Raw genomic sequence first — 7,188 nt, forward strand, 5'->3', positions numbered from 1 at the left:
GTTTCTATGTTTTTGCTATCACTAACAGTGCTGCAATGAACATGGGTGTGCATATATCTATTCGTGTGACAGCTCTTATTTCTCTAGGATATAGTCCAAGGAGCAGGATTGCTGGATCGTATGGTACTTCTGTATCTAGCGTTTTTTTTTTTTTTTAATTTTTTTTTATTGTTGTAGTTTAAATGAAGTTTACATTTCAAGTTAGTCTCCCATACAAAAATTTATACATTCATTGTTATGTGACCCTAATTGCTCTCCCCATACTGCGACAGCACACTTCTCCTTTAGGTAGTAGATTTTTTAAGGTAGTGGAGTTTTGGATGATTTTAGTTTTCCTTATATTTATCTCTACTTTCTAATTATTCTATAATAGAAGAAAATTAGAAAACAAATAAAATTCTGATTCCTGTAAATGATGAATGAAGGACCAAACTTTCTATCCTAGCTCTCTGGTACATACTTCTGGACTCTCCTGCAAAGGGGAAGTTGATTCCTCCCAACCTTACTTCAACCAAAAAGGGATACTGATGCTGTAGCCCCTGCCCTCACCTGGCCCACCACCTTGGCCAAGAGTGAAGAGGTATGACAATAAAAATGGACTGATGCTTTTCCTTTTCTCTTGGTGTGTCCAGCCTGCTATGGGATGGATGAAGAAGAGAACCACTATGTGTTACAACTCAAGGAGGTCTACAGCAGCTGCGACACCACTGGGACTGGCTTTCTGGACCGAGAGGAGCTGACCCAACTCTGCCTTAAGCTTCATCTGGAAAAGCAGCTGCCCATCCTTCTGCAAACACTTCTTGGAAGTGACCATTTTGCCAGGGTGGGTATTTGATTCATTATTATAAAGAAAAACACTGACGAGTATAGTTGGCTTATTATGGGCATTTGATAAATAAAATATATTTGTGAAAGTAAAATTATTAGGAAATGGAATAGCATTTTGTCTTTGGTGGACATTCTACATTGTAGAAAGTTTCTTTAAAGATTACTTTTTTTAGTAGAGTAACTTCCAGAGGTTTTTGTTTTGTTTTTCCAGAAGAAATGTTTTAATGATTTGTCTTGGAGTAGAGCATGGGAGAGGGTTGGTATGTGGTTCACAAAAACACCCAGTTGGATCTGCAAGCAGCTAACACGCTGGTAAATCATTGAGAGAAAGACAACTTCAGAGTACCTCAAGGGCAGATTGTCTCATAAAATTTCAGAGCTTGAAATTCACTTAGCTGCTGGATGAAACTATTATAAACTGCTGTTGCAAGAACAAAGGATACCCATGTTCAGAGGCATCCTGTGATTTCATCTGGGCCAGATAGAAAATACGAACACAGAGAGTTCTTTTCATAGGAAATTCAAGGTCAGCTAGAAGGTGATCTAGAGCCTAAATCACAACCTGCTTTCACAGTCTAAAATACCACCTCACCCCTGCTCCAAAATCTTAAATGTGCTCAGATGTTAACATGTGAATGCTGAAAGCAGTGCCTGTTGTCTTGTTGACGGTCTCCAAATCAAGGAGATTTGGATAACTTCCAGGAAAGACCATTTTTTCCACAGGGTTCATTAAATCTATTTTCATTTTTAATGAAAAGACAATCCAGCCTATAAATTTTCCTGAATTGGCTCTTGGGAAAAAACAAGTGAAGAAACAACAATAAAAAAAACCCTCACTGCTGCCTAGGGAGAGTCAGGTGAATGGACCTTGTGTCCCTTCCCATGGTGCACCGTGCTTTGGAAGCACCATGGCTTCTGCAGCATGGCTTCATCTGTCTACTAGGCACTGTCATTCATTGTTAAAGATTTCTGATTCAATTAAACTGGCCACTCTGTTTCACTTATGCCTTTTTAAAAATTCTTTATGGACTTAATCATCAGATGTGTGTGTGTGTAGTTTGTTTTAAATCATATTTTATTGTGTTTTCTGTGAAAGTTTACATAGCAAATTAAGTTCCCATTTGACAATTTTTACACAGATTGTTCACTTAAAACATTTTTCACAATGTGTCAGCATTCTCTTTAATTGCATTCTGATTGTTCTATTTCTAGTACTCTAGTTTGCCTGCCTGCTTGTCTTCTTTGCTTTAGAGTAATTCATTTACTTTGATCAAGCTGTGCTCATTACACCCACATTTGGTGCTGTTTTCACATCACCAACAATAACAAGTATCTATGATCTAGAGAGTGATTCACCCTCCCACCCATCCCTGGTAATCACCAATGAACATTGGTTTCTGTGTGTGTGTTTGTGTGTGTATGTGTGTGTATTCTTGTCTTTTATAAAAGTGGGATTATACAATATTTCTCTTTATGTGATTGACTTATTTCACTTAACATTATGTTCTCCAGGTCCATCCATGATATAATATGTTTCACAGACTCATCATTGTTCTTTATGGTTATGTAGGATTCCATTGTATATATGTACCACATTTTGCTTATCCATTCATCTATTGATGGGCACTTAGGTTGTTTACATATTTTTGCTATTGTGAATTATGCTGCAGTGAACATAGGTGTGCATGTGTCTGTCCATGTCTCTTTTATTAGATCTCTAGGATATATATCTAGTGGTGGTATTGCTGGATCATAAGGTATTTCTATTTCTGGTTTTTTGAGGAAGCTCTATACCATTTTCCATAGTTGTACCATTTTACAGTCCCACCAGCAATGAATAAGGGTTTAATCTCCCCACATCCTTGCCAAAATTAGTTATCTGTTTTTTTTTTATCAGTGCCATTTTAGCTGGGGTGAGATGGTATCTCACTATAGTTTTGATTTGCATCTCTCTAATGGCTAATGATTGTGAGCATCTTTTCATGTTGGCTACTTGAATGTCCTCTTTGGTGAAGGGTTTGTTCATGGTCTTTGCCCATTTTTTTAATTGGGTTGTTTGTCTTTTTGTTGTTGAGTTGTTGACGTTTTCTATATATTTTAGAGGTTAGACCGTTATCTGTTATGTCATTTCCGAAGATTTTTTTCCTAGTCTATAGGTTATCTTTTTCCTATTTTGATAAAGTCTTTAGATGAGCATAAATATGTAATTATTGAAAAAAAACAAAACCCAAACTCATTGCCATCAAGTCGATTCAGACTCAAAGCGACCCTATAGAACAGGGTAGAACTGCCCAATAGGGTTACCAAGGAACGGCTGCTGGATTCGAAGTGCCAACCTTTTGGTTAGCAGCTGTAGCTCTTAACCACTGCACCACCAGGGCTCCATTTAATTATTATGAAGTCTCAATTATCTAATTTATGTTCTGCTTTTTGTACATTTGTAGTTATGTTTGTTAGCCTACTTAAAAAAAAAATTAACTCCCATAGTTTTCTCCCTATGTTTTCTTCCAGGAACTTTATAGTTTTAGGTTTAATATTTAGGTCTTTGATCCATTTTGAATTAGTTTTTGCATATGGTGTGAGGTGTGGGTCCTGTTTAATTTTTCTGCAAATGGGTATCCAGTTTAACCAGCACCATTTATTAAAAGAGATTGTTTCTTCCCCATTGAATAGACTTTGACCCCTTGTTGAAAATCAGTTGTCCGTAGATGGATGGATTTATTTTGTCTTTTGATTCTTATTTTTCTTTCTTTTTTTTGGTGTGAGTATGTATTTAGCTGCCTTTTTTTGTGATGAGCTGTTTTTATTTTTTCCTTCTTTTCTTCTGTGTATGTTTTCTAAGTAGTTACCACAAATATTACATTATACAACTTGCAATTGCAGCAACATTTAACATACAAACAACAAGTAACATACAACACTAACATACTAGAACTATTCCTGTTTGGTCCTCCCTCCCCCTTTTTTGTTGGTGAGTCTCTATTGACAGCATTGCATATCCTGTATCCAATAGGTTTAATTTGTACTTATTTCTTATGCACTTGATGTTGTATTACTTGTGGAACTCTTTGCCTTTTTATTTCCCCCATGTGTATATTGCAGTATTTGTTTAATATTCTTTCCTTTCCATTTGGAGAACTCCCTTAAATAATATTTGCAGATCTAGTTTGGTAACAGAAGCTCCCAGAGCTTCTTTTATTTGGGAATGCTTGATTTCCTCCTTATTTTTGAATGACAGGTTTGCTGGGTAAGGAATTTTTGGTTGGCAATTGTTTTCCTTCAGTATTTTATATATTTCACTCCATTGTCTTCTGGGGAGACATTGTTTCTGGGGAGAAATCCACACTAATTCTTATGAAAGACCCTTGATATGTTATATTTTGATTTTATCTTGCTGCTTTCAGAATTTTCTCCTTCAGTTTTCAGGAATTTTATTACAATGTGTGGTGGAGTGGATCTCTTTGTATTTCTTCTGTTTGGCATTTGCATAGCTTTCTGTATTCGCAGGCTTGTTTCCTTATTCAGGTCTGGGAAATTCTCTATGATTATCTCTTCAAAAATTCTTTCTGTTTCTTTTGTTATTGTCATGATGCTCTGGAATTCCACAGCTCGTATATCAGATTTCTTAATTGAATCCCACATTTCCATTTGGCTTTGTTCACATTTCTTTGTTCTTTTCTCTTGAGTCTTAATAAGTTCAGTTAGTCTGTCTTCTAGTTCACTTATTCTGTCTTGTCTTCTTGTATCTATTGTTGAATGTTTCTCTTGCATTTTCTAATTCAGTTATTTTATTCTTCAGTTTCAGTATTTTTTTCTTTATTTTTTGTTTTTGATCTGCTTATTGAGTCTCTCATTTTGTTTCCTAATCTCCATTAGTTTGTTTTCTGTGTATTCTTTGCTTTCTTTAAACACACTTAACATTGTTATCTGAATCTTCTGTTTTTTCCATTATCCTGATTTCCATAGGAGAAATTTCTGCTTCTTCATGTTTTTCTTTTGATTAGTCCAGTCTTTTGTGATCTTGTGTGTTTTATTATTTTTTGTTCAGTGTGGGACATTTTTATATCTTATTGTGATACTCTGGAATTCAGAATTTTGTTTCAAGGAATTTTTTTTCCTTAGGTTTACCTCCATTATCATTTTCTAAGTTACACTAGAGGGCATGCTGGCCCTTTGTTTCTTCCAGCACTGTGTCAACAGTTCTGTCTGAGGATTTCTCTCTGTTACTGTGGGATTCTTGGAGACCTGGTGACACAGTGGTTAAGAGCTTGACTGCTCACCAAAAGGCCAGCAGTTCGAATCCACCAGCCACTCCTTGGAAACCGTATGGGGCAGTTCTGCTCTGTCCTATAAGGTCACTATGAGTTGAAATTGACTCAATGGCAATGGGTTTTGTTTTTTTGTTTGTTTTTGGTACTATAGGATTCTAGTCTCTGTAGCTTTTATGCATTTTGGAAAGTTTTAAGTCTCTGGGTGCTTACTCTGGCAGGTTTTCCCTAAGGTGGCTGATTTTACCTGATGTATGAGGGTCCCTTTGTCTTCTGTGGAGTTAACTGTAGCCTTCCCCAGATGACTGCACTCCTGGGGTTGGATTCCTTCACTTCCCCTTTGTAGGACTGGGGCACAGCTTTCCGTCTGTGATTAATTGCACATGCATGGGAATTTTCCATTAGCCACAGGTGGAAGTGGTGGGAAGTGGCTTTCCCAAGGCCAGGGTAGGGAGTGCTTTATGTCTTTCCCTCATGAGCAACCCTAAGCAGGCTCTCCCATGGTGCCTAGTTGGAGGTAGGGAGCCATTTGTTTCCCACTGTGTTACCTGTGTTTTTCTTGCCCTGGGTAATGAATGGATCCCGTGACTCTTCTGTGGACCCAGGTCTTAGTGCCCACTTGTCTCTGGTCTCAGCAAGAGACTCGCAAGCACTCGCATCATCTGAGCTTCCCTCTACCCCTTCCCAAGTGTGTTGCTTGTGATTTCCCATAGCCAATCTGCACCGCCTTAATTGGACTACACTTTCCTCAGTTTAACTCCCATCCTGCATTCTTTTAGGGTGTTCTTTGTCCCCCTCCGAAATGGCCACAGTGAGCCGAGGTTTCCAGATGCCAGAAGCCAGAAACTTTCAGCTTCTCTGCCAACCCCATTCCTCCTCTCCCCTGTTTTTATTAGTTGTGGTGGGTTAAATGGGAGCAACTGTTTACTCCATTATCTTGCCCCACCCTGTATCCAATGTATTTTGATAATGTTCTAGCTCCTCTCAGTATCACCTGGAATTCCATTTGGGACCCGGATGAGCAAAAGGCACATTTTTAGGATGTTGACAGTCTGGTTATTTAAGCAATATAAACAGCTGATGTGGTTTTCCTACTATTTTTGACAGCTTGGAAAATTCAAAACCAAACAAATAACGTTTGTGCCCAAATTCAGATTGCAGGCTCTGCTGAACAAACAAATCATATTGTTGCCAAGCCCTTCTTCACCTCATACATTGTGTGTGCAGGAACAATTTTGAAAGTTTAAATTATGGTAGGAAAATATTATCAATATTGGAACATCATCAAAGAAAAAAATTAATTTGAGTAACTTGAAGTTTCTGACTTCCGTTATGTGACATGCGTCCTGAAAAGCAGCTCCTCTGAGATATAATTCCATCAGACAAATGTGGTGACCCGGAAGCTTCTCCTAACACATTTGGGTGAAGGATTTTAGAAAGAGAGGCAGACACTCACAAGCAAAAACAGGAGTATCACCTTTTCTGATTATCACTCCCACTTGGCAGAGATGTGTGTCTGTCTATCTGTCTCCCTACCCATCCTATCTGAAAGCCCTGAATTTCTATTCCAAAAAAGCAAGTTAGGTGTTGGAATAAATTAAGATTTTGAGGAAAGGAGCTGGAAGAACCAGGGGAGTACAGCAAGATATGCGTAGAGCTGCTTCTCCCTCATCTGAACCTACAAAGGAAGGAGGGCATCCAGGAGACTTCCTACGTAGTGGAACCACATCTCAGAAACAGTCTGAGGGAGGGGTGGAGTCCCTGTGCTGTAGAGAACCAGGGCCTTGTTTGGTTCATTTATAACTCTGCTTCCCATAAGTGCTCTTGGGTCTCACTTGAAGGTCACCTTTCTTTCCTCTTGGTAACATGTCAAATGAAGTGCTGACACCTACTGATACCTCTTGAGTGCTCTGCATATGTCTGCCCCTGGCCCCATCACTCTATACAGTCCCTTCCCACGTGGTAGGGGTGGCTTACTATTTCTGTTGCAGAGTTCTTGCTGCTCCTCTCCTTTGTCCTATAGACAGCAGAGCTCACACAGTGCTCGTTTAGGTGTAGCGTTCTGTAGAGGTTTTGGGAGAAGCAGGGGCCA

This window comes from Trichechus manatus, unplaced genomic scaffold (genome assembly GCF_000243295.1).
Source record: "Trichechus manatus latirostris isolate Lorelei unplaced genomic scaffold, TriManLat1.0 scaffold00042, whole genome shotgun sequence".
Classification (NCBI taxonomy): Eukaryota; Metazoa; Chordata; class Mammalia; order Sirenia; family Trichechidae; genus Trichechus; species Trichechus manatus.